The sequence below is a fragment of the Cherax quadricarinatus genome, chromosome 48 (assembly GCF_038502225.1).
Source record: "Cherax quadricarinatus isolate ZL_2023a chromosome 48, ASM3850222v1, whole genome shotgun sequence".
NCBI classification, from domain to species: Eukaryota; Metazoa; Arthropoda; class Malacostraca; order Decapoda; family Parastacidae; genus Cherax; species Cherax quadricarinatus.
Genome location: NC_091339.1, coordinates 29,012,912 through 29,019,932, shown reverse-complemented (window position 1 = coordinate 29,019,932; position 7,021 = coordinate 29,012,912).

The following is a 7,021-nucleotide window of genomic DNA, read 5'->3' as shown; positions in this document are numbered from 1 at the left end:
TAGTGAAATTGCAAGCGCTTTCGTGACTACTCACATAGTTCCTTGACAATGTGAGTAGTCACGAAAGCGCTTGGAATTTCACTACTCTTTCACAATGGTTGTTTTGCATATATATATATATATATATATATATATATATATATATATATATATATATATATATATATATATATATATATATATATATATATATATATATATATATATATTAAAGATAATTCGCTTTTTTCTAAAAACTCTAAACCAACTTTGCAGCCTGACCTAACCTAACTAGAAAATTGATACATTTAAAACTAGTTAATGTCACTTAACCTATCATGGCTTAGGTTTAGTTAACATTATTTTAACTTCTATGAAGCTTTAACGATATTCCTTTCTGTTATCTCCATCTCCCTCGTCACTCCAGTCTCTACCTTCCTTCCTCCTTCCTGTCTCTTCCTCCACCCCTCCTTCAGCCTGCTGCTCCATCTCTCTGAACTTCAGAGGCAGTATTCAGCAAGCAATGGTTTTCTCAGCAGTTTTCCTCGCACGCTGTATCACACGAGACCTTCAGTGTAGAATATGAGTCGAGGTTACATCCATGTTAAGTGAATGTTTAAGTTTAACCTCGTCGAGTGTACGTGTGTGTGTGTAGTCACCTGTATGTGGCTGTAGAGGTCGAGGAACAGCATGTACTCACCTATTTGATAAGATAAGATAAGATAAGATTTCGTTCGGATTTTTAACCCCGGAGGGTTAGCCACCCAGGATAACCCAAGAAAGTCAGTGCGTCATCGAGGACTGTCTAACTTATTTCCATTGGGGTCCTTAATCTTGTCCCCCAGGATGCGACCCACACCAGTCGACTAACACCCAGGTACCTATTTGCTGCTAGGTGAACAGGACAACAGGTGTAAGGAAACGTGTCGGAATGTTTCCACACGCCGGGAATCGAACCCGGGCCCTCCGTGTGTGAAGCGGGAGCTTTAGCCACCAGGCCACCGGGCCACAGCCACCAGGCCACCTATTTGTGGTTGCAGGGGTCTAGTCATAGCTCCTGGCCCCGCCTCTTCACTGATCGCTACTAGGTCCTCTTTCTCCCTACTTCGTGAGCTTTATCAAACTTCGTCTTAAAACTATGTATGGTTCCTACCTCCACTGCGTCACATTCCAGACTATTCTACCTCCTGACAACTCTATGTCTAAAGAAATACTTCCTAACATCCCTTTGACTCATCTAAGTCTTCAACTTCCCTTATTTCTGTGTCGCATCTCTGGAACATTCTGTCTCTGTCCACCTTGTCAATTCCTCGCAGTATTTTGTATGTCCTTATCATGTCTCCCCTAACCCTTCCGTCCTCCAGTGTGGTGTGTGTGTGTGTGTGTGTGTGTGTGTGTGTGTGTGTGTGTGTGTGTGTGTGTGTGTGTGTGTATGTGTGTGTGTGTATGAGTGGGTGGGTGAGTGTGTGTATGTACTCACCTAGTTGAGGTTGCGGGGGTCGAGTCCGAGTTCCTGGCCCCGCCTCTTCACTGATCGCTACTAGGTCACTCTCCCTGAGCAGTGAGGTTTATCATACCTCTGCTTAAAGCTATGTATGGATCCTGCCTCCACTACATCGCTTCCCAAACTATTCCACTTACTGACTACTCTGTGGCTGAAGAAATACTTCCTAACATCCCTGTGATTCATCTGTGTCTTCAGCTTCCAACTGTGTCCCCTTGTTACTGTGTCCAATCTCTGGAACATCCTGTCTTTGTCCACCTTGTCAATTCCTCTCAGTATTTTGTATGTCGTTATCATGTCCCCCCTATCTCTCCTGTCCTCCAGTGTCGTCAGGTTGATTTCCCTTAATTGTATGATTGTATGATTGTATGATTGTATGAGAGGGCAATACCATAACTGAGCAGAGAAAAGACGAGAGCAATATTGAAGTTGTTTTGATCACATTCACTTTACAGTGATTCTCTCAGCGGCGGATATCACAGTTCATCGAGCAGCTGCCTAGGGTAGACATAACACGACGCCCATTGCAGTCTCAAGCATAGGGTTCGTATTTGTCTCCCACATTCACAAGTATAAGAGGGGTAGTTTTCTCTCGTAGTTACAAGCACAAGGTCGTTGTTTCTCTCATAACTTTTGTGGCACTGTGATACGACCTAAGCGGGTAAGAACGTCTCATTTTTACGACCTTCTTTCTCGTTTATTGACACGTGAAGGTGGTGTGTTATCTCCTGAGAGCTCTGGTCCTTCACACAGCCAGACCTGGGTAGTAGCTTCTCCGGGTCCACCCTACTCTTCCCCCCCGCGACCTGGGCGATAGTCTCCAGTGCTACCTATGTGCACCAGGGCGGACCAGGGCGGACCAGGGCGGACCAGGGCGGACCAGGGCGGACCAGGGCGGACCAGGGCGGAGCAGGGCGGAGCAGGGCGGACCAGGGCGGACCAGGGCGGACCAGGGCGGACCAGGGCGAGTCAGGGCGGACCTGGGCAGTAGTCTGTTCAGGTCCTCCACATCACCAACATTTATGGTAGTCTCTCCGAGTTCACCTGACCACCCCGAACCTGGATCCAGGTCGTCCTGTATCAGCCTCAGGTGAAAAAAAATATCTTGAGAATTATTATTGTAAAAACTCCTTGATGCTCACCAGAGATGGTCAATACTTGGGTGAGTAAATCTGGTGGGGAGGCTGTGATTTAGGCTTCAAGGATCTTCAATTACTGCACCGCTTGTGTCTCCCTCTTTCTTCTTCTTCATTATTTTCTTTTGCTCTCTCTTCCTTCATATTCATCTTCTTCACTATTCTCCCTTCTGCGAGCGATTTTTTTTTACATCTTGGTGATTACGTTTATGCCGTGAATGTCCAACTCAATGAAAAGGACCAGTCCAGCACTTCAGCGTTTATCTGTATCCTAACTCATGACATCATTATCTTACTCATCTTCTTATCCAGTTTCTCTCTCTCTCTCTCTCTCTCTCTCTCTCTCTCTCTCTCTCTCTCTCTCTCTCTCTCTCTCTCTCTCTCTCTCTCTCTCAGTATTAGGTATAAAACATGAAAAAATCCTTCGTGACAATCACGGTATTTGTCAAAAAGACCATTCACGTCATCCGCAAGACCGAATACGTGTGCGACCAGCCTGTTTAGTATCCCTGGTTCTCCCTGGTGTTGTTTTGACCGTGATGTACCCATCTAGCTGCATGGGGGGGGTGAGACCTCCCTTTCGGTCATGCCTCTCAACAACTCTCGGTCCTCGGAAAGCTTGCTTTAATCCTTGTTGTAGGGATTGAAGCATTCTTCTTTATTTGTGGTGAGCAGGTGATATGCAGCCTTAATAACCATAGTGTGGTAGATAGGTTCTAATAACAAGTAACCAGCCAACCAGCAATGGCTCGGTTCTCTTTCTTCGTCGTTCAGCAGACGAGGGCAAAGACACTGGTAGGCGGGATTCCCCACTGGGGAATCCCGCCTACCAGTGACTATACCTTTCTTGCACAACCAGCCAACCAGCCATGGCTCGGGTCTCTTTCTTCGTCGTTCATTCCTTTTAGCTTCGGGACTAGTCTTGTAAGGAAACTCAGGATAATCTCAAATTAGATGCTGCGTACTGGGCATCCTCTGGTGGTACTGGGGAGGTGAGTTAAAACAGGCGCATCCTCTGGTGGTATTTGTACCAGGGTACCAGAGTACCAGGGTACCAGAGTACTAGAATTCCAGAGTACAAAGATACTAGAGTACCAGAGGAACACTCACAAGTCATGAGAGGAAGATCATTATCATTACATTATAAGGGAAGGGTAAACTCTTGAGGGTTGATCTAGGCTAACAGGTTAGAGCCATGGAAGGAGGGAAGGTAGCTCTAATGCCATGAATCAAGAGCCGCCGCCCTTCACCGACATCAATACTGACTCTTTTGAAGGGAGCTCAGAAGAACACTCCACGTTATAAGAGAGCCAAAAATTTGAGAGATAAACTCAAGTTGGAAAATGACCTCGAGGAGAATGTTCAACTTAGCAACTTTACGGTCTTCTTGATGTTTCTGGATAATTTACTCTTCTTGGATAAGTTACTCTCCCTGGATAAGTTACTCTCCCTGGATAAGTTACTCTCCCTGGATAAGTTACTCTCCCTGGGTAAGTTACTCTCCCTGGATAAGTTCCTCTCCCTGGATAAGTTTCTCTCCCTGGATAAGTTCCTCTCCCTGGGTAAGTTTCTCTCCCTGGAGAAGTTTATCTCCCTGGACAATTTACTCTCCCTCTCCCTGTGTACTCCCATGCTTCCTTCACTTAGGATGATAACTGAGAATAAATCATCCGAATCAAGAATAATATTAAATTCACGTGAATGAAAATCGGAAGCGCACTGCAGTTGTCAGCCGGGAGGAATAAATTGATTTTACTGATAAAAAACGGCTGGAAAAATTACCAAACGCGAACAGAAGGCGTGATAAGGTGCGGAAACGGAGGACCAGGAAGAGCAAACTGACCAATAAAGGTGAGAAAAATGGAAAGGAAGGGATAACTTATTAGGTTTTTGTATGATCGAGAAAATGGAAATGACTTCATTTAAATATCTCTGACTCTGAGTGCTTCCAAACCTTCATTTATATATTTGATTTTGATATAACTTTCAATTATATATATATCTATATATATATATATATATATATATATATATATATATATATATATATATATATATATATATATATATATATATATATATATATACATATATATATATATATATATATATATATATATATATATATATTTCTTTTCAACAAGTCGGTCGTCTCCCACCGAGGCAGGGTGACCCAAAAAAAAAGAAAGAAAATCCCCAAAAAGAAAATACTTTCATCATCATTCAACACTTTCACCACACTCACACATTATCACTGTTTTTGCAGAGGTGCTCAGAATACAACAGTTTAGAAGCATATACGTATAGAGATACACAACATATCCCTCCAAACTGCCAATATCCCAAACCCCTCCTTTAAAGTGCAGGAATTGTACTTCCCATTTCCAGGACTCAAGTCCGACTATATGAAAATAACCGGTTTCCCTGAATCCCTTCACTAAATATTACCCTGCTCACACTCCAACAGATCGTCAGGTCCCAAGTATCATTCGTCTCCATTCACTCCTATCTAACACGCTCATGCACGCTTGCTGGAAGTCCAAGCCCCTCACCCACAAAACCTCCTTTACCCCCTCTTTCCAACCCTTTCGAGGACGACCCCTACCCCTCTTTCCTTCCCCTATAGATTTATATGCTTTCCATGTCATTCTACTTTGATACATTCTCTCTAAATGACCAAACCACCTCAACAACCCCTCTTGTGCCCTCTGACTAATGCTTTTATTAACTCCACACCTTCTCCTAATTTCCACACTCCGAATTTTCTGCATAATATTTACACCACACATTGCCCTTAGACAGGACATCTCCACTGCCTCCAACCGTCTCCTCGCTGCTGCATTTACCACCCAAGCTTCACATCCATATAAGAGTGTTGGTACTACTATACTTTCATACATTCCCTTCTTTGCCTCCATAGATAACGTTTTTTGACTCCACATATACCTCAACGCACCACTCACCTTTTTTCCCTCATCAATTCTATGATTAACCTCATCCTTCATAAATCCATCCGCCGACACGTCAACTCCCAAGTATCTGAAAACATTCACTTCTTCCATACTCCTCCTCCCCAATTTGATATCCAATTTTTCTTTATCTAAATCATTTGATACCCTCATCACCTTACTCTTTTCTATGTTCACTTTCAACTTTTTACCTTTACACACATTCTCAAACTCATCCACTAACCTTTGCAATTTTTCTTTAGAATCTCCCATAAGCACAGTATCATCAGCAAAAAGTAACTGTGTCAATTCCCATTTTGAATTTGATTCCCCATAATTTAATCCCACCCCTCTCCCGAACACCCTAGCATTTACTTCTTTTACAACCCCATCTATAAATATATTAAACAACCATGGTGACATTACACATCCCTGTCTAAGACCTACTTTTACCGGGAAGTATTCTCCCTCTCTTCTACACACCCTAACCTGAGCCTCACTATCCTCATAAAAGCTCTTTACAGCATTTAGTAACTTACCACCTATTCCATATACTTGCAACATCTGCCACATTGCTCCTCTATCCACTCTATCATATGCCTTTTCTAAATAAATAAATGCAATAAAAACTTCCCTACCTTTATCTAAATACTGTTCACATATATGCTTCAATGTAAACACTTGATCTACACATCCCCTACCCACTCTGAAGCCTCCTTGCTCATCCGCAATTCTTCATTCTGTCTTACCTCTATTTCTTTCAATTATAACCCTACCGTATACTTTTCCTGGTATACTCAGTAAACTTATTCCTCTATAATTTTTACAATCTCTTTTGTCCCCTTTCCCTTTATATAAAGGGACTATACATGCTCTCCGCCAATCCCTAGGTATATATATATATATATATATATATATATATATATATATATATATATATATATGTCGTGCCGAATAGGCAGAACTTGCGATCTTGGCTTAAATAGCAAAGTTCATCTTGCCATATAAGACAAGTGAAAATTTGTGTATGCAATAATTTCGTCAAAATCATTCTGAACCTAACGAAAAAATATATTTGATTGTGTTTGTTTAGTATTAAATTATTGTAAACGTATTTAAAATATATTTAGTTGGGTTAGGCTAAAATAAATTGTTCTTGTTATAATAAGGTTAGGTAAGTTTTCTAAGATTCTTTTGGTGCAAAATTAAAAAAAATTACATTAACATTAATGAAAAAAATATACCTTAAACGTATAAGAGAAAATTTCAGAAAGACTTAATTTTAAATGAGTTCTTGCTAATTGACCAGTTTCACATATTCGGCACGACATATATATACATACATATATATATATATATATATATATATATATATATATATATATATATATATATATATATATATATATATATATATATATAAATATATATATATATATATATACATACATATA